Consider the following 24,695-nt stretch of genomic DNA (forward strand, 5'->3'; position numbering starts at 1 on the left):
CTGATAGTGAATGAGTCACTTCCGAGAGATTACAAGCAGACTGCACAGAATACCAGTTTAAACCCGAGACTGTGTCTTCAGTGACATTCGATCCACGGACTGGTTCTCATCACTCTGAAAGCTCTCTGAGCTAGTGCAACTTACCTCAGGATCAGACCTTCATTGTATTGGTGAGGGTGGGGGCCTGCCCAGAATGACAGAGACCTCCTATGGAAACACGTTTAGCACTGCTGTTGCCTTGGGCAATGGGGCTGTTTTCTTTCACAGATCTTGCAGCGAGCTGTGCAGGATGCCCCCCCCCCCACCAACCCCACCCCTTAGGAAGTGGGGAAAGGTTGGTGCAGGTTTGAGGACAGCAGACGGAAGAGGCCTGCACTGTCAGAGATGGATCAACGGGCCCCCTAGTGAACGCCTCACGCCCAGATGGTGTGTGGCCTGACAAATGAGGGCCATTAGGGGTCAAGGGGTGGAGCCTACAGATCAAGTTGATATATAGGTGTTTGGATGCAGTCATAAATATATGTAAATAAAATTCAACTTCATATTGACAAGACGTGCCTAATGACACTTAATTAATGGTTTTGATTTTGGTTAAATAAAAGTGGTGGACTCTTTCTTGTAAAAAAATTGTTTTTATTCTGCAACACTGGAGTGTGTCATTAATATGTATTCATATTATCTATCCAGGTCCATTGAAAGGCAGGGATTTGTTGTATCACTGAAATGTTTATGAAGCCATGATCATTTGCAGTACAGAATTAAGTTGAACAGACTGTGAAATGCAAACCTGTTCAGTGGACTAAATTCTGGACTTAAAATTCTGTTTTATTGCTATTTTTTAAAAACTGAATCAAAATTCTGTTGGCCTGAGAATTTTTATTTTGTCTCCTTTTCAACTACTGCGATGTTTTAACAGAGCGTCTCCTGCGATAGATCAGATAAGGTTAATGTATCAGGCAGGACCAGTTTGAAAAAGTGGCTTAAATTACCCTGTTCACAGAGTTTGCATCACCCGTGCAGTGTTGTTTTTTATCACGCCAGTGCTGACATTCATTAGCACTTGTCTGAGATTTGTCACATTCTCATTCATTCCATTCTCTCCTCCCAAACCCTTGGTATCCATTTAAGTCTCTGTATTCTGCAAACAGATGCTATCAAGCAAAGAAAATGTTTTGTCTGCCTTCCATTAGCAAGACAAACGGTTCCTTCAAGACACTGCATGTCAGTACACAGAAAACACATCACAACCCTAAAGAAAGTCAAGCGTGTAAGATGTAAGATATCTTTTTTTTCACTTTACCATCACACAACCCTCAGTTTAACTCTTTAACTTCAAACCTCGAAGGACAAAGATTAAAATATCTCACAGTGTTTAGCAAGTGTTTTGACCACGGTGAAACTGTAAGGTTGATAATTCACGGAAAATGCCGTTGATCCAAAAGGGGAAGAATATAGTTTAAAATTTGGGCTTTAAGTAAGTGAATTGATATATTAAATGTAACCCCCTAATGCAAAGTTATTTCAAGAAATACAATGTGAACAATGTTGATACAACAGAGATTACATTTGCCAATGCCGCATGTTAACAGGGGTCACAAAAGAGTTCCATTGAAGCCTTAAACACAAAATACATTGACTAAAGTGTTTGCGCACAATGTCAAGTAATATGTACATATCACACAAACACACACACGCATAGTTCAACCGTTGCATTATTTTGTCAGTCAAAAATAAAGTTCAATAAGAATAAAAATCTGAAAAATAATGTGAATGAAAACATGCCATTCCAGTTCTCGTGGGACAGAAGACTGTGAAAAGGTCAGTTCCATTTGTAAAAAGTTTTTTTTTTTTTTTTTAAGTTCACAATTGGCAGCTATGAAGCACCTGTCAGAACAGCTATAATCCAAACAGAGACAAGCCAGGGACATTAGTTTACAAAGAGTCATGTGACTTTAGGAAGATGCCTCTGCAAATGCCAGCGGAAGTTATACTAACATCTCAAAACATAGACAGTTTCACCAAATACTACTCACACTTATGGGCCAATTTGATTCTGTTTATCAAGTGCAGTTAAATTAAATAGCCTTGGGAATCACCCAAAGTAAACAGCCACCAGCACACACTGAACATTATATCACATTCCATCTCTATGCATTCAGGTATAGTGATGTCCAGCTGTTTTGAACGTAACATTTGCATGTAAATAATTTCAAGCTAGTTCAACTTCAAACATAAGTTTCCCTTCTGCCTTAAAAAAATATCCACATGAAAATAACATTTGTTTTCATTTTTACAATAAAGTTGAAGTTTATGTGATTAAACTTGTTGTTGTTTTAAGTTGTTAAAGTTAATCTAACTCTTGATGATTTGTTACTTCAAGTTGATTTACTGTTTAAAACAAAGAATGGTTTCACATTATTCATATGAGAAAACCTGTTGCATTGGGTCAAATGAATGTTCATTTCTGCACTCTGCACATTTCAACTCGTTTGCCACTTTAAGTTCACATAACATTAATATGGGCATATCAATTGACATTTTAAGCTAAGAGGACTAAACTTTTTTGTGCGTTTCAGCTTGATAATATTCATCTGAATTACATTATTATTTGGCTTAACATACAGTGTGATGCCAAATTTCCTTACAGTCTTACTTGTGGTGGAGTTACTTGCGGAAGTGCCAAATTGAATAGGGTTTAAAGGAATCATGTTACCTGCTTTCCTTTCTAGTTCCTTTCTAGTTCTTAAGGGTGTTTCACATGCGTGATTTGCATAGAGCACAGCACTCATGAACAGGCAGAGCAACAGTGCCACGTGTTTCTGAGGTTGTGCAGGCTGCATAATTAGATTTCTGGTATAAAGTTTAAGTATTTTTTCATATGTATTTATTGATGAAATATGCTGGTATCATCAAACCGCTTTGGCTAGCCTCTAATAAAACCGCTCCATATTTGTTGTTTAAAATTCACAACAGGAAGTTAACTGGCATTGTATGAGTGACTGTTATAGACAGTTAAAGTCTCACCCATCACAAAAAAGTGATTGGACCTAGGAAGTGTTTGAAACAATGTGATTTCACATTGAGGAAAAAAAAAATCTTCTCATGAGCAAACAATTACACAACCGCTTTCGCAAATCAGTCGATTGTTAAAAATTATATTTTACATTTTTTTCCCTCAAATTCACAATATCTGTACACTGTACACACACAGTGGTTGCTGACTGGACACTTGCGGAGGCACGCAGCATCTATGCGAACATGGTCTGCAACCTTCGCATAGGCCAGACAACACCTATGCAGACCCATTTGTGTGTGTGCTCCACAGAAGTATGAAACAGACTATGCAGTTCTTTGGTGTTTCACCACTTTTTTATATACTGGGTAGCGCAAAAAAATTTATTTAATGGACATTGACTCAGCAATTCACAAAAGTGATTTTGAGTTTTTTTTTTCTATTTTGAAATATTAAGTTCAGTTTTATATCCAAAAATGATCATGAATCATTAGGTTGAAGACCTAATGAATAAATGACTGTTGATTTTTAGTGTGGAGTGGTGTGGTATCAGAGGGTATGAAACCAACACAAAGGCCAGGAATCACTAAACACATTTAAAATAGTTATACTTTACACAGACGGATAAAACAATGCAAATCGCAACACATTATTGTCAACAAGATCAAAAATATAGATGATTTTTTTATGTTTGTTATCACTTTGTAAAGATATCGGAATAATTGGTCATTGTCAAATATACAAACAAAGATATGGATGACCACACACCAAATCATTTTTAAAAGTCTGAGTAGTAAGAATTTATGCATCTCGTGTTTTACTTATTTCACATGCTGTCCTTCTAAAGGCTATGTTTTTGTTTGAGCGTTGCTATTGCATGGAATCCCTCTTGTGCAATCACTGTAGTTGTAATTAAATTAAACTGTACAGAATTGGAAGGATAAGGCTCTCTTGTCCTGTTCAGCAATTGTTCCAGTATGTGAACCAAGAAGTAATTTCCTTTACTAATCACATACAATTTCTTGTCTGGTTAAAATTGCAGTGTATTAATCCAAACCAAAAAAAAAACTGAATGACTATTTTTTTTATTTTTTCTGGTGTATGTTGCCATGTTGCCACCACATACTACAGACCTTTACTTATACCAAAGTGTTCAGGAGGCAAGTAATGTTCAAGAAATGGATGGTAAAGATTTTTCCAATGTTGTTACAAGTATTTGCTTTTTCCTTTCTTTTATTCCCCTGGAAGCAAAGCAAATCCTCTCACGAAGAAACAATTAACAAGCTCTCTTTCTGAGGAAAAACAACAGCCGAATACCAAGGGCAGGCTGCAAGCCTCCAAGTGATCAAGACGTAACTCATTCAATCTGTTGCCGTTTCGAAGGATAATTTGATTGGATGGATTGAATTGCTAACAACATCTGACACAAGCAATGAACTTGGCCTCCGCGACAAAAGGAAAATGGATAAACGTAGGGGGATAAATGTAGAGAGACGGATGGGTTCCCTTGACGGAGCGGGTAACTGACGGCTTTAAGCAGGGCGAATTAGCGCACTGCGAGCCGTCACCGGGCGCGGGGTGGCTCAGTTAGTGACAGGCCGCATTAGGCCCCGGCGGGCAAGCGCTGATTGTCAGGCGGCGCACGGACGGAGCCGGGGAGCTCCCGGATCCTTGGCCGCGCACCCGGAGCTTTCCGTCCCAGTGACCGCGATCAAGCCCGTCCCCCGCAACCCGCGCCAATCCCTTCTGTCACTCCATTAAACGGAATGTGGCGCACGTTTCAAGTCCACCGGAGGAGGGGGGACAGGGAAAGTCAGGCCGACCTTGGAATGCTGGGTCTGGAGCTGGGCTGGCCACATTTCTTTAAAGAAGTATTCACAAAGGAAAATAAGACATGCATTTATTTACTTTGTATAAAATAACAAACAAATTTAAAAAAAGATAAAGTTCACTGATTCAGTGCTCAGATTGTGAGTGCCTTAACAAATACTGAAGTTCCATTTTATACTCAAAAAAAAGCCTTTGCTAGACCTTCACATGGCAAACTTTCAATACATAAAAATTCTTATTTGGCTGCACTTTGCATCCCAGTTAAAGATAAAGGGGTAATAATAATACCAAATGTGGTAACATTTCAGCTGCTGGAACTGTCCCCAGGGTGTTCTGCTTACTCCACAGAAACACACATAAAGTAACAGGCGCACCGATGCCAAGTCGTCAGAACTGAAAGGCAAAGGGATATCTCTGCTTAGCGGGCTATGGATTCACAGCACAGCAGCTGATCTGTGTGGTCAGCACAGGGAGAACGTGGTCATCTCAGCTTCACTGGCAAGTCTTCCTGCTCAAGTTTTTCAGTTGTGTGTGGACATTGTGGCCAAATGGGGGGGAAAAAAGTCCTCTAAATATTTATCAGCTGATGAAATCCTTCCGTTAGCCAAAATAAACTGGGGAGACTATGGCACATTCCATCTCTCTAAAGACACAACTGACAGCAGCCCGCGAGAAGAAAAAAAAAATGTTTTCCATGTTGTCTGACAGAGACACTTTTGACCTGATTCTCAGACTTGAGGATACGTACAGGAGTAGCTTGATGGCTGCCTGTGATAAACTGCAGCAGATTCCTTAACGCAGACATTCTTTACCAATGTTATGTAAACAGACAAAATTCGGGATGTGGTTCAAAAAATGTGGATTTAGTGACGTTAATCGTGATTTGGTATTGTAATACAAAGATATGCAACAGAATATCAACATACTTACTTAAATGATTAATACTTTATTTTGTATTCATTTATCACTTCACAAGCAATAAATGCATGCTGCACAGCAGTGCTGTGCGTAAGTATTTGGACAAAGACTCATTTTTTGTTGTTTTGTCTCCGTACTCCAGCACATGTATAAAAATGGCTGTAATTCTCACATGTATCACTGGATATGGACGTAAATACCCTTAAATTAAAACTGATAGTGTGCAATTGTTTAATCATTGTTTAACTTTGAATACAACGCGCTAGAGTAGAATCAAAACAACAAAAATGCTGCCACAGTCCAAATACTTGTGACCTGCACTGTATATATCAATGCCTTCTAATTGTGACCTTTTTAATGAGTGCACACATTTTAGTACAGTACATGGGGTCTGTTTTAGCATGCAAATATATAATGAAGTCAGCGGCAATTGGGAATTAATCTCAGTGCAGTTCAAGTCCAAACAGAAATAATTGGGGGCCATTTAAAAGGAAAATAATTAAAATGGCCGATAAATTTCAAAGCACGATATTTTCATTCGCAGCGGTGTATTAGCACACCACAGACGTGTCTCGGGATAGGGCTTCATCAGCCAAACCCGCGGGGACCTTGAATTTCGGTCGTCTTGGGCCTCCGAATGCGCTCGGTTTATCAGGCCGGCTAACGCGACCGTCATTTGGACAGCTACGCACAGCCATTACTTCAACTGCCACGGAAGAGAAAATATCTCTTGCATTAACTCACTTATTCATTAAGCAAAAATCAAGGCGTGATCCGGACTTGACCCCTATGCGGGTGGAGAGCCACTTAATCCGACAGGAATTGAACAGGGAGCTTAACTGCTGAATAACCAAGTATCCTCAACCATGGAATAACCACACCCCTTAAAAAGCTGAATAACCACGTGTCATTAGCCACACAGCATAATGATATTTTCAACCACAGAATAACCACTTCTCTACCATTTCTAATAATGTTGCTTCGACCACAGCACAGCCATGCATCTTCAAACTGCAGAATAATTGCATTTCTTCAAACACAGAATAACCATGGGTTTTTTTTTTCAACCGGGGATCAACCAAGTCTCTGGACAGAGGACTGAAGCAAGGATCCAGGTAAGCATCCGCAGGGAAGAGGATATTAAATGCGGACCGACAAATGTGTAAGGCCGCCACCAACTCTCAGTAAAGCATGTACTGGGGGGTTTTAAATCAGCTAAAGTCATGCCATTTGTGAATTAGTCTGTTCATCAGTGGACAAAAGCATTCACCCAAAACACTGTTCTCCAAGAAACAAAGTGATGTCCCTGTGAAACTGGAAATGACCATGGACAAAATAAAAATATAAATAATACTCAGAGAAAGCATCAGGGTGACTACCTTATATTCCTAAATCAGCCTTACGAGGGCCACTAGTATGTGTATTTTTTTGCATACACAACTCAATAGAGTTAATATGATTGCACTAGTTTTTCCCAGATGCTTTAAAATCCTCATCGATCTGCAATTTGAAAAACATGCAAAAATATACCTTTCAGGAGAGAGCACCTGAATTCCATTATGCTATTTATTTATTTATCAATTCATTCATTCATTCACTGCCATCTATGGAACAGACAAAATTAGGTCCATAAATCTTTTAGATTAGCACTTAAATTGAACTATGAGCCATAAAGCCTACATAAGTAGTCATAACAGTGTATTACAGCTTATGATGGATGCCATACCAGTGCCATAATGCATGTCATAAAACAGCTTAAAGAGATCACACAAAATGTTCACCGCATACATAACGATGGTATATTATGTCATGGTTATATGTTATGTAAGCTTAATGGCGTATGCTTCAAGAGAATGTTTTTTTTAACAAATGTAAGAGCACTTGACTCGCTCCCGGAGTAATTCAATAATGAACTCACTCTGCAAATTCTCTCGATGACAGCCCGGCCTGAAGATTTGAAGGCTGCAACGATATCTAGAACAAGGCGCTGTAACCAGAGAACGCTTGACTGTGGTGAAAGTTTACTCACCAATGCCAGCTCAGGCGAATGCTCTCCACCGCCCAAGGCCCCTTTCCCACGTATCATGTTTGATCGCTTCAGTTGGCAGGTTTCGTCACGGTCGGCCCGGGTCATCTTTCCTCCCGAAGGACCCGAGGACTGCGTCCAGCCAGAGAGAACACTAATTATGAATGATTCATACTCTGCAGTCTTACGGTACATATCTGAGGTCAGCTAGTTTTACAGCGAGTTTATATAAATCAATTCAGCGCTTAAAATGATTGACCTAAAGACTGCCTGCCTTTTAAGGCTACATCATTTTATTTTCAAACTGCTGTCAGAGAGTACCCAGGTAATACTTTGTCACACATCACATGAGAACAAAGTAGGTTTACCTGCTTTTCGGTTGTCATCTTTCCTTTAGCTATTATATTGAGTAATGAACTGAACTGTAATGAACTGTACACCAATTCACATTCCATCACTGTACATCTGGGTATATTTATGCGTAAATGCTTTGAGCAGCAAGCAATCATAAAGAGATTCAGGCCATATCATAAAGAAGTTCCAGGAGTCATTGTTGACTTTTACAGTGGTAGGTGTTTGGTGCTCTGCTTTCAACATGGGCTCAACACTGTGCAAAGTGCTCTTTAGACGCAAAAATACCATGTTGTGTATACTGCGAAGCAGCAGAACGCAGTAGGTCCTCCTTTTTAGAGCCATGGTGAAAGACGTGATTAATGCCATCTCTGAATAGCTTGGACCACATTCTGTGACCGTGCCTTGAGCACATGTTTTTGCTGAGGAGTTGAAAGATGGCACTCCCAGGGCCAGAATTGACTGCTTCCAACCTTGAGCAAACATAAAACTGATTTATTTCTCTCGCTCAACTGCAACTGTTTTCTGCATCAAACCAAAAGAAGTCAAAACAGAGCACTGTTTATTTTGACTGAGAGTCCAGGTTAGCAGCTATCGCCTCCCCCCCTCCCAGCTTCTATCCGAAATGTGGGATCGCTGCGCCTTTATCGGACTTCCCAGTGCTTAATCCCCAGTAACATTTAAATATGCCCTGGGTACCACGCGCATATTCACACTTCCATTTGATTTATGCCTCTTAGACATGTGGGTCATGGAAAAAAAAAACGAACGCACAGTTTGCAAGCTGTGTACGACTGAGTGCAGAAACGCTGCTGAGATCTAAATTTGAATTCTCGCTAGAATTCTGTTACACAACCTCCCCTTCGTAGAGTCAAGTGCTCTTCAAAATGTCAGTGGAACGGGATAGTTGGACGGGCGAGTCAGGTTACGCCCCCTGTAATGACACAACGTTCTGCTGTGCTCTTTCACCCTGTAAGGGGTTTGAGAAAGTCCACCCAAGAATACCACATATGGTACAATATAGTATGCCTTAAAAGGGAAAAGGATGGCTTTAACGTAAACTAAATAAGTGGCATAGACACAAGATTAAAATGAAAAATCAACTGATTGCTGATTTTTTTGATAAAAAACAAAAAACCTTCGACAGCTCATGACTACCTGTCAGCACTGAAATTTGATACTGCCATGGACCGGGCTGACTAAACTGTTGTCTCCTACTGAGAATTGAAAGGTCCAAACCATCTTACGTCATCATTGAGTCATGCCATTCGGGAAATAAAATGTTGACCTTTTCAACCCTATTGCAACCAGAGATTAATTCTCCCGGCCAGGCACCAGAGTAGGAAAGAAAACACTCTTACAAAAGGACAATTGTTTTCTTTTTTCTTTTACATTCAATCCCAATGTTGAGAGTAAAATCTTGATGGTTTGCCTTTAAGGAATGGTGATGACGGAAGAAGTCATTCAGCAGAAACGGGGAATGGAACATTATCGAGGGTCCCATTAGTAAGCGCTCAAAGCCACAGCAGATGGGGTTGCTGAAACAAAGGATACCAGAGAGGAAATGGAAAAGTTTTTTAACAATTAAAATAAAAGAATGCAACTGGAACCCAACACAAAGCATGAAAAAGGTTTGAGCCAGCATGAGGCAGAGCCCTGCAGTGGCCCTTTCCCATACACTCTGTTCATTCGTACTGGACAGGTCCCTGGCCGCCTGCCCGACCACTCAACCATTTCCTCAACAGGACCCCATCCCCCCAAGCCACCAACCCCACCCCCCTCCCCCCACCCCCGCCCACCAGCTTGACCCCTGCTACCCCCTCCGCTCCACCCGCCGTCCTAACCCCAAACCCACCCCCCCACCCCCTCTGACCAGGAGGAATACCTCTGCGGACCAGGGGCTGACGTCCGTTTGAGAAGAGTTCAGCAAGTCCGGCGGCCTGAGTTTGTCTAGCCAAAGCCCTCTCGCAGCGTGCGTCCATTTTAGCCTTTGCCACAGACATGCCATTCCATGTTTGATTATTTAGCAGTTTAAAGACAGCTTGCTGGGTCTAAGCGGTCTCCTCCCAGCCTGCTGGTCCTTTGTTTAGGGAGCTGGAGGGGAGTGGAGGCCAGTTCTCGGCTATTTTATCCCCTCAAAAACACAGCTGACAGCAGCTTTACCAGCAGGACCACTGCTGTCTCAATTTACACCCAGCCCCCCATTAAAAGTTTTTGCTCCATTACTTTTTCAAAGTGAAACAAATATTTTTTTTGAAGCTACATGTGTCCTGAAACAAGTCTGGATAACAATCTGGGTTTCTTACATAAGCACAATTGCATAGATAGATTTTTTTTTTCATTTTACATTGCTGATTTAAAGTATTTTCAATTATCCTAATATTCAGTGTTATTCAAAAAAAAAAAAAAAAAAAAGATTTATTTAAAATTATATCCAATGCAGTATATTTAAAATATGCATCATCACCAAACTGGGAAATTTTCTGATTCACATTATTCAGATTTCTATGATCATTGCTACTTGTTGATCTTCATATTAACCTTAGGTAAATAATAAATAACACCAATTATATTTTTCACTTGAACAATTGCCCATGATAATTGCCCCTCCCGAAAATATTTAATATGATTATCACACAATATCTAAATCCGGTGTGTCTTCACAGATTCACAGTAATTGCAGTGCGGTGTATAATGACTCATTTTGAATGTTACTCTCTGAAGAAAACAGCAGGGGTCAGTTATTCAACAGCAGCTGACCATGAGAGAGCATTATCCCCCAAGTGCAGCCTGGAAAACCCCCAGACATGCCGGTCTGATAATCACACAATTATAGATAAGTTAGTCATTTAAATAACTGAGAACACAATGTCAGATATTGCATTTTATATAAAACATACACTCACAAATGTGAATGTATACACATGCACACGCACGCACGCACGCACACACTTTCTTCTTGTTTCATTTGCAGCCACATCAGCCAAAACGAGTCTGATCTGATAGATATCGACGGTGGTGCTGCCGAACTGATTGCCGTAATTATGTACTACGCGATTCTGTGGGTTCTGGAGGAAGGAAAGTTTTGGAACTGTGTTATGAGATAATTGGCGCAACATGTGTACCTGCAAGCATATTGCCTTTTGATTATTTCTCAGAGTCTGTCCGAGTTCCCGTGGCAACACGTCTAGTTCCTACAGTGTGTGCCAAGCGGTGGGTGACAGATGCAGGTGCCTGAGAGGAAGCCTATTAATTAAGGGCTTGTTGGAGTTGCGCATTTTAGATTCCCTTGGAGAGCAAATCTGTTTGTGTGTTCAGCATGATACATATACATCTTTATAAACCCGATCACTATGTTATAATGGGTTTAAGTCATAAGTCATGCTAATTAAAAATAAAAACAACCCCAAGCCATTATTAACACACATTAACATACCTTCAAAAAAATAATGATGATTAATTATTTGGAGATAAATAGTAAGCATAAATGCGTCTGGCAAATGCGTGTCGACTGCGGGAAAAGGGAAAGGCATTATAGTTATATATAGGCTACATATACGCTGCATATTTACCCTTTCATTTTTATGGTATTTCCCCTTATTTCTCTCCAATTTTGCAATGCCCAATTGCATTTCTCAGCACTTACTGCCGCAACTAGCTATTGATTCAGGAGAGTGGAGGCAAGCACCTGTTTTCCTTCAAAGAGCGCAATCTCAGCTGCCATTTCTCATCAAGTCACAGTTCACAAGCTGAGCTCACACAGACACGAGGCGGAGGAAACAGCAGGATTTGCACGATCAACCACTGGGGGTCGCTGGTGTGCGATGAGACTCGATTATTCTGCCCGACGCTCGAGCCAGTTAGCGCAGCGTCCTGCAGGGGTGTTGGCCAGTCGGCATTGGCACGGTCCGGGTTCGACAGCAGAACGTGTGGCCCCGTCTATGCTCTAACAGGAAGTGCCACCCAGCAACCCCACATACCCTTTCGTGAGAGAAAATTCTGATCACCGTTTCCAGGCCGTTTCTCCATTTCTAAATGTCTCCCATCAAGTAATGCCGTAACTCTTATTTCAGTTGGGTATAAAGCGCTTGTTAAAGTGCGCCGTCAAACCCACATACTGCAATCGGATCAGAAATCAGCGGGAGAAAAAAAAAGAGAGAAAAGATGTTTATATGGGGAACACGCATCCATGCACAGATGAGAGACAGGATTGATTTTTCACTATTTATTTATAAATAAACCCGTCTTGTCAAGGGCAGCAGGCCCTACCAATTACGAGCCGCGGGCCCTCGTTCACAACTTCCTCTCGACGCATCTGACGAGCGCTGACGATCGCCTTCAAACAGAGCGATAGTGCAGAAGAGAGACCCATTACTGCACGGGCCTCAGCCCCCGTAAGCAAATGGAGGCCGAATCCGGTGCCCCAGTAGGGTTAGCCGTGAACACTAGGCATGGTAGTGCATGACAAGCACGGTGGTGCTCTGCTCCCAACCCCCACCCCCGGGGATCCCTGCACTACCAAGGACAACTTGCAAAAAGGGAAGGCATAAATAAACCATCAGCCGCAGCCTAACAAGCTGCAGCCAGCAGACCTGCTGGTCCCGGCTAATAACGCGGAGGACGAACATTTCCACAATAGCAGACACCTGCGAGGGGCAAAAATGACCACTAACGAGTGAATGCGTGTTAATCACGGGAGCACCATGGGTCCCGCGACACAGCTCACTGTTCACAGGACTTAAAAAATGCTGTCTGTGGTTTTACTTAATGGAAGGGGGCCAGTTCATATGGTGTAAATTTCCCACCCTGACATCCTAACCCTAAAACAGGAGGTTTTCAATCGCTTTGATTGCATGAACAATTTATAAAACATTACAAATTTAAAAAAAAAACACCAGTCCATGTTATGACATTACATACACAGCTACATATGCAGCTACATATATACAGTACAGAGTACAGTATGTATATACATAAGTGGGAGCAGTCAAAATAATGAAAATTGCAGTAGTCAAAATCATTTATCACGTGAAATCATCTCATGGAGCAGTGCCAATATCCTAAGGCCATAGTCCGTAGTCTTTAGAGGCTGCACAGATAGATCTATACTTACAGAAAAAGCCTCAGATATATGGGATAACCACTTGCATTCAGTCCATTCACCATAATGAAGCATGCAATCTTGATATCATACAACACATTCTTCCTGTAATGCATATGAAAAACACATCTTGATTCAGACAGTTTTGAGCATCACATACTACAGAAGAATGATTAGTTTTGGGGAGAGACAAATGGCTTTGTGTTTATTTTGTCGTAAGGTTCAGTAATCCCCAAGCAAAATATATTGCTCTATATTCAGGCACAATTACACGTATATAATTAATTTCAGATTAACTTCTACAGATCATTGCAACTGCATAATAAACTTATTTCAAATACTTCAGTTTCAATGATAAAGTCAAAAATTGCTTATAAGTAAAACATGTCATTTACTTTGAGAAAGACTTGAAAATGAAACCAAAAGGAACATGTGATGCTCATGTGATTCATTTATCTTTCAGAATTTTCACTCACACGCAGCAAACGCAAAGTACAGTACAGTGGGGAATGCTAATTACCATATTTAGACAGTTTAACAAACTTAATTTTATTCACACAAAACATACTTTTTTGTCATTTCTCTTCTAATGGGATTCTCAAAGGACACTTGTGGGACAGCCCATACATTCAGCTGTAGTTCATAAATGCAAACAAGAGCTCTGACTTTAAATATATTTTTTTTATTTTAAATGTGCTCCTTCAACAGTGCTTCACAGCTCAAGACAAATGCACAGCCTCCGTCTATCTAAACTTAGCTGGTTCCCCGAGCAAGTCCAGCGGCAACCGCTGTCACCACAGACCAGGGAAACAGACATGCAAATTGCCCGAGAAGATAAAGTAATTAATTCTAATTGGGCCATTTCCACGAGAGGAAAAGGCAAGAGCAGGGCTGCTCTGGATTTGCTCTGGAGAGAGCCGGGGCCCATATGTTGTGCAGAAGCGCACATCTGTGCGAAGGCAGAGAAGAAGAGGGGTACTGTGCCCACCGCTGCACAAATAAACATGGGAATCCTGGGATTATAAACTGGCATGCACCAAATACCAAACATAATTGCTCCACAATTGTATTAAACCAGCTATTATGTAGCAATTAAAATTCTTTCAGCTGGAGCTTGGGTTACAGGTTTGTGTGTGACTAATTAAGGGGATGGGAATCCAAGGCAGAATTCCCTCAAGTGCGAGGGCCCTTTCTCTTACTCCATTGCATTTGGTTTGTCAATCAAGTCAATGGGGCTCATTTAGCCAGACGTCCTACTTGGAGCTTACATTCCCCACTTTTTCCCAACACCAGGCTTTTAACTGTTTCACAAATGCAATGTGCTGCAAGTAGTGCACTTTGCAGTGCCTCTAGACAATAGTAAACTATTTAAACCTCTTTAAATGTTAAAGAAACCAAAAATGAACTAAAGAAAAGAAAGCCTCATTCGTGCTAATAATGGCTCATGAAAGACATTGATCACACTGTTCTCCAGCAACTTCACTGCTGAAAAAGTAAATCCATTGTTTTGGTGAACAATTTTGATGAACACATTTTTCTTATTTTTGGTACATTTGCAATAGTAGATGGCTGTTTCTCAGCACTGAGGAAATGACAGCTGATGTAGACACTGTAAGGAATGTGCTAAGGAAAGGGTGAATTATTAATGGGGGCATATACAGAATACAGCTGTGTGTGTGTGTGTGTGTGTGTGTTTGTGAATAGAGAGAAAGGGGGGGGGGGGGGGCGTGTGTCCATATGTGGATGCGTGCATGCATGTGCATGTGCGCATGCCTGCATTATATATTATCTCAGTGCAGGTGGCAAGATAAACATATTTATCTTTGGGAAATGTATAAGCCTTTCCAGGGAATACAGATGCTTCCTGGGCATAATACATAAACACAACATTTACTCATACTAGCCTTCAGAAAAAATCAGGATGGGAATGAGATTCTAATGCTTCATGTCATTAAATATATATACAATGAGATGCCATGTTATGTCCCTGAAAGATCCACTGCTCACCTCATAGACTTAGACATAGTGATGCAAGTCAATTAGTTCAGGTGATACTAGGTCATATTTGTACACACAATGGATTTTACTACAACAACAATGAACAGCTTACATAAAAGCTAACTGATGCAGACAGCATACATAATTTTTGAGCTCTTCATCCACATTGATGGATTACAAAATTGCAAAGCTAATGCATGTAAAACAACCCCAAAAAACATTAAAGTTATTGGGGCTTATTCACAAAACCACTTTTTACTTTCGTTCTTAATAAAAGTTGCGATGAAAAACTAAAGTGGGAGTTGGGTCTGGCAGCATGAAAAGTGTGTGAGAAAAATAAAACATAATCACGAACTGAAATAAAAATAAAAACTAGTTTTCCAAAAAAAATAAAATAAAATCTACCAAACCTGCCCTTAAAAGTAAATAAAGCTAAACTGAAACTTACATGAAAATCTAGAGAAAAATGTAAGGTAGGCTTGCTAATGCATTTAAAACCAATGGCATATTTAAAATTAATATATTATATTAGTATAATTGAATTGATAAATGTGTGGTTAACATGAGGCCTGTATCTACTTAAAATGACTGCGCGAATAAAGCGTTCTGAATAGAAACATCTTCTGCATAGGCCTTTACGTGTGATTCCAAACACACAGACAGCAAGTTTTGATCTTACCAAAGAGCACATTCACATAAGTAAAAAATGCTGAATGCCAAAATGTTTGTGGAAATGTTCATAAGGGCAATTAATGATCAAATTTGATCATACGCATGCTTTGTGAATGAGGCCCAGTGTATCTGTATTTACAAACTAAAATTCCTGTTGAATTTCTGTACTTTTGTCTGAGGCAGGAACTAAGGCTGCCTTAATATGCACAATTAGCCCTGAAGTGAAAGTCAAATTGCATAAAATTGCATGTAGACCTATACCAATCAAACAACACTGTTCCAAAATATATTATATATTATATATAAAATATAATTAAAATTAAATATTCAGTCCAAATACAGACTGAAGTTATAATTCAGTACTCTGACTTAATCTAGCATGTTTAAAAAGGCTTTGGATCTATCATCTTCTGCAGGGAGGTCCAGGCTTATCCAAAAAGGCCTTGTGTGGGTGCAGGCTTTTGTTTATAGCACAGCACATGATTCTACTTATCAAGGTCTTGACTGAAGACCATGATTACTTAATTAGTTAAATCAGGTGTCATTTAGCGCTGGGCTAATACAAAAAGCTGCACTTACACTGGCCCTTTTCAGCTAAGACTGGACACCACTGATCTACTGTGTTTTCTTTCTGCATGAGTCACTGCTGTAGCACCAAATGGGCATGACGTAATCTTTCTGCAAGTTTTCTTTTCTTAAAGATTCCTTGTACGATATGCATAGGGCGTACGTGCAGTGTGTGCTCTACCTTGTTAGGATTTAGAAACGTCTGACTGAAAAAAGTAACAACAATAATAAAGAGTCATTATGCTTCAATAATGTAATGATAAATGTCTGCCTGTTTTTTTCCACTGTTGTCTGTGAGTGGTTTGAGTTCTAATTAGTCAGCTTATTGTTGGCAAAGAAAGGAACATTTCTCTAAAACTATGCAATGATTCTCTTTGTGTGCAGGGTACTTGTAGAGGTGAAAGGCTGGGTGTGCGGTTCTCACAGCTGCCTCCTGTTCAGGAGGCAATGTTCTGCACTACACAGTGCTTGCCTTGGGTTTGCCTTTGGTCAAAATATGCATCCTTTTATTTTTCCAGAACAGAGTTTCCATGCTCATGATTGTAACAAGCAAATGTTAAAAAGCAAATAGTAGGATTACTCGAAACAGTTTATCCTGTACAGAAGGTGGTACTGTGTAGTATGTTTGAAAAGTGATTGTGTTCACAAAGCTTCATCACATTAGCATCACAGAGCATGTCTTTCCTACAGCAATTAGGTTAAAATTCCCATCCATGAATCAGACTGACTGACATTGCTTTTGATCTGTGTGATATGGGGCTGTCCAAATTAAACATAAGTTATAACACAGTTTGATACTGATATGCCATGATTTTGTATGTTGCTCTTGATCTCATTCTTTTTCATTTGGACGATACCTCTAAGGTTTGTTTCACTAAGGTTCTTTTGCATACATAATTAAATATTTATTACATACATGAGAGAGAGACAGGCTTTTCAACACTAATGTCTAGATTGTGTTTTTGTATTAGCTCCTGCTAAATAATACATTTCACTGCCTGACAACAAAGCCCCTTGTGGATTTCGTAAATACTGACATGTACAGATCCAACTAGTGATTTCTCAAAAAATCAATACGATTCAAATACATGTCACTGCCAGGTCTTTATCACTTACAGTGCAAATATGACAGGATGAAAGCAAACAAGAAGCAAAGGGCCATGCAGCACTGCTGTGCTGCTTAATATAAAGGGACATGGAAACACTGTGACAGTTGGGAGAAACTGTACTGCTCTTCTCTCGCTTAGGTACTGTGCCTTTAAAAAGACATAGTGCTCTTTTAGCTGTGAGAAAAGTGTGCTCAACACAATGCAAGGGAGGGCCTTCCCACACACACAGCAATCTTTCACATGGTGTGAATTCACCTTTAGCTCAATATTCATCTAAACAGAAGCTACTGCTAAGCAGACTTTACTACAATAACACATGAACATTTATAAGAGTTGGATTACTATAACAAGTGAACATTTTTTGCAACTACTGTCTGAATCTGGCTGCGCTGCCTAGGCTTCTGGGAGGGTGGGCGGAGCTAATTCCAGAACAGCAGCCGTCGCTACAATACCTTCACTATCCTCAAATGGAGAATGGCTCCGTTTTTATTTTATTAGCCTTTCAGGTTACTTGGAAGTGGTTTTAGAATAATACTTCTGTTTGTTGCTCAGGTGTGCCTCAGCACTCAGCATGGTATATATACAGTGCCGGGAAGTATTTGTCCCCTTCCCGAATTCCTCTATTATTGCATATTTGTTCCAGTGAATGATTTCAGACTTTTAGACATAATGTAATATTAGGGAAACTAAGTATCTCAAATCAACCAATTAACCCCTTCACGCAGATGCCAAATCTAGCCATTCCTTGCCCATTGAGGGGGTGTTCTATTTAATTACTTAATTGATGCAAAACACACCATTTAGTGTATATTCAAACATAATTTAAGTAGAAATAAAGTTCCACAAATGCAATTATCTTCTTGAAAATTCAAAAATGAAGTAGTTTTCCTTTTTTTCCATTTTGATATATGAAATACTGGGGAAAAAAATTATATATTTTTTCAAATTGACTTTTAGGTGTTATTCTTTTTTTCATTGAGCAGTAGCTAGCTAGCTAGCTAGCTATTACATTAGCCAACCACTAGAGGCAGAGTGGGCTGGGGAGGAGAGTAGTGCTAATGAGGCAGATAACGGCGGCGTGAATGAGGGGGTCACAGAAAGGGAGGGACGCACAGAGAATCTTATTGTCACAACCATTCCATAGTTTGCATAAGGCAGCAAAAGTGAGACTCAAGACTACTGAATGACTAATTCCACAGGAAAGGTAACCATGATGAAAAATGCTAAATCATGGCACCAGAATGATTTGAAGTTGAATAAGGTCTGGGCTCTGTTTCACATAAGCAGCTAACGGAGAAAACCTGATTAGTTTGTTGCCATTTTGGGATAAACTCAAGATTTTTGGTTTCATGAAGCCAGTTCACAATTTAGCCAGACTTGTTACAAGGGCAACAGAGTCTTAAGCTCAAAATTGACAGAGGATGGAGTCAAAAGGTAGGTGTGAACAACTCAAAAGGCTAACGAGTTATTGGCTACACACCAGCACTGCATCTGAATATTGGACAAAAATTGGCACGTTGAAATATTGTGCTGTAGGATGCAGTAAACAGTATATATAGTCTATACATGATAACCAGTGTGCAGCCAGCCTGTTCTTCAGCATTCTCCTGACCAGACTCCGTAACCAGCAGATGGAACACTGCTGCAAGGTGTCTGTCGAGTTCTTCTGAAATCAAGACAGCTCAGGTATGGTTCAAGTCCATTTAATAAGCAAGGCTGTGTTTAAATCCTTTCTGCCAAAGAAAAAAAACAAGAATGAAATCATGTTTCTTTGGTTTACAGTGAATAGAAATGGCAGCTTGGCATCTCAACGTGGCCTTGAACCCTTGAACCGTGCAGGAGCCCATATCGGTTTCCTCTGGAGGAACCGAGGGTGTGTTTTCCCACCTGCAGACGGCTTTCCTCGGAGAGAGGGCAGGAAGCCTTAATGAAAAGGACTGCAGTAGTTAAGGTGTAGTAAGCTCAAAGCACTGAGAGTGCAGGTCAAAAGCGCCGAGCCGGGGCCTTTCTTCTATCAGCCATTGTTGGCTGCTGCTGGGGCACGGTAGTTTGATTTTCTAAACACCATTGTGAAAAGGTTTCGATTTTCACGGGCCGTCTGTCCTGCAACCTGCAGGTGTGCCTCAGATTTTGTTTCGATCTCCTGAAACGCTCACCATCTGTCATGTCCACCTTTTCATTTTTTTAAACAAGCAGAAATAAAAATAAGGGGTAAAAATGCTTTTTTTCAGATTTGGTGATTGAGTAAGGCTTCTCTTGATCGTCTGGTTTTCCTCTCAGTCACTCAAACCATGCAAAGCCCATTTCTATCATATACTAGAAACTCATCATGAATGACTACGCTCCATCTATAGCATGAAATAATTGTGATGGTGACATCTGTTACAGTATATTTGTGTGCGACACTGAAGGTTTCATGGTAACTGCACAACCATTTGCCTCAATAAATCTCCCAAAAACAAACATTTCAAGATATGGTATACAGTATGTGTAGGCTAATTCCTGGAACATTAAATAGCTAATAATGAAAACTATACAAAGCATGGGGTTATGCCTGTATAACCCAATGAAACTTTCCCATGTGGGTTGGTGGGCTAGATTAGGATGATTCCACAGTCCGTGACAGCATAAAATTGGAACAATGATTATATGATTATATGCTTATTTTTCATAACTGGGAATTCACAAGGAATCTTGATTCGCTCGTCAGACTCTTGCTTCACTGCCTGCTCCTCCTTCATTATTTAATAGTTATAGATTTTCTATTTGCAAGCTGCTGTGTTTCAATTAGTAAAATACAAGCAGGTCTGAAGTTATCCAATGCTACTAAAGTTAAAAATGAAAAAGTATCTTTTGGAATAACAAACTATTTCCAAAGGAAATGGGACTAATTGGACTAAATAGCTTGCTACATAATCAGGGTTTCTTTTTTACTGCTTAGCTTCATATCAGTGCACTGTTTGAAAGGCTATAGTTGGAAATAACAGCTAGCACTCACTAGTCAACAGCTAAGGCACTACAGTATGTGGGAAGCAAATAGTTATTTAAAAATCTAAGAGACTGGGCAGCAGTTAAGCATCTGCTTTGCCAGGAGATAACACAACATTAGTTTAAAGATTAGGTATCAGGTTTAGAGGTGGCAAGAAATAAACCCTAATTGTTACACTGTCTGCCGCAACTGGATGGCCATAGATTTGCTAATTAGGTAATGCATTGTTGCCATTTTAAGCATGCTTTTGTAGGTGTGAATTGGAAAGGTTTCTGTGTTTTCAGACGTATTTGTGGATGACCTGTCTGAACTGAGTAGCTGAGCAGTGCTTTGACCTGTTTTTCTGAAGTTTGACTATTTTTTGCTTCACCCTTCGGCTTGAAGCTGGGAAATAGCTTAGCTGTCCAGCTGTGTAGAGAGAGCCTGCCAGCTGTATTAGGTAGGAGTTTTATTTATTTATTTACCGTGCACATGTCCAAACCCACACACTGTACTTTAATGAAGACCTGGTACCTTTGGCTGGGAACTCTAATTTGTTGTTTTGCCTAGCTCATTTTATTGCAAATTGTCACACTATAACCATACCTGTACAATTCTGGTTAAGAAGTCATAAAATATTTTCTGTTTTGTCAGACTGGGCACAGCCGGACTGATTTATACTCAAGTCAGACTAAATGGGACATTGTTTTTTAACAAATAACATCCACAACTCCCTGCCCTATACTCAAAAAATGAAAGCTTTCTTAAAGAGTTATATTAGGAGACTTCCTTTCCAAATATTCTGTGATCTCAATTTGTGAGTTTCACTGTGTTTTATGTGGAAGTCATCCCAATGTAAATCAGCGTAAGTATTTGTTTGTCATAATTCCCCGACTGCTTCTAGACTTTGTGTGCAAAAAGAGAGCCCAAGTATTCAGATTTGGGTACCTGGCTACATAACTAGCATCCTTTAATTTCTGGAAATAAACAGAATCTGTCTGAAACACATACTCCCAAACACTCAGACACAGACATTTGCACCCACTCACACTCACGCTCGCACACAAACAGGAATGCAAGTGCTTCCCTGTGAAGGTGAACTGGGATGAAAATACACTTCGCGCTGACAAACACAGTTAAAAACATTGTCAAAATAGCCAGGAGTGTACTCTATGCCAGCAGGCTGCCCAATGAACAGGCAAGGGAACAGATTAATCTCCCTCAAGACGAGTAACCAAAAATAAGCCTCATCGTATTCCTCTTTCAGACTACTTCATTCCACCTCAACATTCAATGTTCTCATCCAACACCCACAGGAGGTGACGGGAGCTAGTAGCATTCCCAGTAGCTGAAGTCTCCAGAGAATTTGCCAAACATGCCGCAAGTGCAGAGAATACTCTGAGAGGCGTGTTATATTGGGGAAAGATTATGAAAAGCTATTTTATTCAGCTGTGGACCCACAGTGTGCATTCATTTTAACAGAGACAGGAAAAAAAGTTATGTGAAATGGAAAAATATTAGCTGAGTTATTCACTCTAACCTTAGTAAAGTCAATGTAAATGTCATTACATCACAGTCAAAGTCAAACAGCTCAAAGGGCTATAAAATAGTGAAGTAATTTAGCAATAAATGTAGCTGTTTACATTGGAGGATTTGCAAAATACGCAGAGGTTTGGGGTTTCTACATTGACCATGTCATTTAAACAGGTTCTGTTCTTTACTAGCTTGTTAAACCAATCTCATACCAATTAGTATTTATTGGATAGTAAAAAAAAAAAAAAGCTATTGACACATTTTCTCCTTTACTCTGTTATGAATGGAGCATATAGTTTTTTAAAAATATAAACATGTGGGTCTTTCTGTTGTAAAGCTCACATATAGATAAATAAGGCTGTGGCAGAATAGTTTCTGTTTGACATGATGGTCATTTTGACTTAAACTATATCCTTTCTGTGTGTGTGTGTGTGTGTGTGTGTGTGAGTGAGTGTGTGAGTAGCACAGCACAGTCACTTTTTCCAAAAATTGAATTTTAAGGAATCTCATAATAGAGAGATTTGTTCAAATTTTGTGATCAAAATTTCAATAAAACATTGCCTAATGTATAATAATTATGGCCCATTAAAGCTATAGCAAAATAGCTTAAACATGCCGGGCTACAACTAAGAAATAATAATAGCAGTATCTCAAAGTTTTCTTAAACAAAATAAAACCAGGGAAGATCATAACAATGCCAATGAATCAACTGTTGTTCAAAAAGACAAAATCATAACACATGAGTATATCATTAATTCACAACAATAGCATGGCTTAATTATCCTGCCTTAATTTACCAGACCAGTTTCCTTGTTTATTATTTTTTCTCCAATGGCATAGAACCTGTAATATTTCCAAATGGCACTCCCCAGGTGTGGTGGAGTTACATTTTGTCCTTGTTTCACCATTTCGAATGTATAGCCTACAGGCTGCAGGACCCTCACATGAACTTTATTTTGGCTACATAATGTTATACCCTCCAAACAAAACAATAATATGGCTTGTTGTTTACCAGTCTCTCTGATATTCAGCTCTACCGTGAGCGCAACACAGAGCACAACTGGGCTCCTTATTTTGCTTAGGCAGCGCCATTACAAGCGCAAACCCTTAACTGCATATTCAAAATTTTACATTCTCCTGAGATTTGAACAAGTTCAATTATCAAACAAAAAAGTTACAGCCCTAGTGTGTGTACGTGTGCATGTGTGTGTTGAGTGTGTGTGTGTGTGCACAAGCCTGAGGTTGACTCATTTTAGTGAAACTCTGGCTTCATTTTACTTTTTTCTGTTTTCGACAAGCGTGCCTCATCTAATCTTTTCTCTCCTTACAAAAAAAATTGATTAATAAGCATCCAGGCTATCACTCTCCATATTTAATTTCCTCTGATCTTGGAAACCTTCTCTTAAAAGTAGCTGAAATTTACAACTTAGGCCCCTCAAGTTTTACAGGACGATTTCCCCAGTGTTGTTTCTTTTAGTCCTGCCAGAAATATCGTTTTACACTTCTTATTGGGCCTGTGGGAAGGATATGGAAATTCTACAGCAAGAAGTTTGAACTGGGCAATTGGACTTGTGCCAGTGTGGAACACCCTTCCCAGCAGAGCCGCGTTTAAAACTTCCACTCAAACTGTGGGCCTCTTGCACCGGCTGCCCTCACTGTAACTTTTAAAACACTTATTTATGGGTACTTTATTTAGATACATATCTACAAACGTACATTGCTGATCAGTTGAAAACTGAAAGGAGATGTTTGAGTGTGACTACCGCACTCCTTTCTCGTCCGATAACCGAAGGAGTGGGTTTGGATGTGTGGAAAAAATGTCCCTCATTATCTGTGGTGCGCGTAAATGTTAGAGGGGCAATCACAACTGCAATATTTTGTTGTGTCAGGGAACAGACTGTGATATTACAGGCCTACAGGAACAGCCATAGCCATGGACAGTTTTCTACACCATAGTATTATTTGTACTGAGCTATCCTGAAATGTCTTTTTCGCATTAGGAAAGTTTCCCAGCAATTCATATTTAAGTGGAAAAGAAACACCAGGCCAGTCAGTGTGGATTTATTTTATATGTGGCATGCTGTGAAATGACCCTGTTTAATACTTACCTGGATTTTAAGAAATTCTAACAAATTACTGAAAATGAAAAAATATACTGCATATAAATAGACTGCATTTACTTTATTTGGCCGACAGGCAATGTACATTTAAAAAATACAGTGGGCTTCATAAAGTTTGGAACCAAGACATTTTTTTCTTGACTTGGCTCTGTACTCTACAATTTTAGATTTGTAATCAAACAACACACATGTGATTTAAGTGCATATTCTTTATTTATTTAGGGGGTATTTTTATACAGTTTGGTTTCACCATGTAGAAACTAAAGCATGTATTATACATAGCCCTCCATTGCAGGGCACCGTAAAGTTAAGGACATATTAATGTTATGCAAGTTATGTTATGTAAATAAAAATAGTCATGTTTAGTACTTGGTCGCATATCTTTTGCATGCAATGACTGCTTGTGACCCATAGAAATCACCAGGTGATTATCATCTCTGATGATGCTATGCCAGGCCTGTACTGGAGCCATCTTCAGTATTTGCTTGT

The 24,695-nt window shown here is 39.8% G+C and overlaps 1 long non-coding RNA gene across 2 annotated transcripts in view; it reads right to left on the bottom strand.

The window, feature by feature from the left end:
• Positions 1-24,695, bottom strand: part of LOC135253265 (uncharacterized) — a 123,980-nt gene that overhangs the window by 85,631 nt on the left and 13,654 nt on the right. For both annotated transcript variants that reach the window (XR_010329569.1, XR_010329571.1), the window contains one exon: positions 7,791-7,919. This is a non-coding gene — a long non-coding RNA (uncharacterized LOC135253265). The remainder of the gene's footprint in view (positions 1-7,790; positions 7,920-24,695) is intronic.

The sequence above is a fragment of the Anguilla rostrata genome, chromosome 4 (genome assembly GCF_018555375.3).
Source record: "Anguilla rostrata isolate EN2019 chromosome 4, ASM1855537v3, whole genome shotgun sequence".
NCBI lineage: Eukaryota > Metazoa > Chordata > Actinopteri > Anguilliformes > Anguillidae > Anguilla > Anguilla rostrata.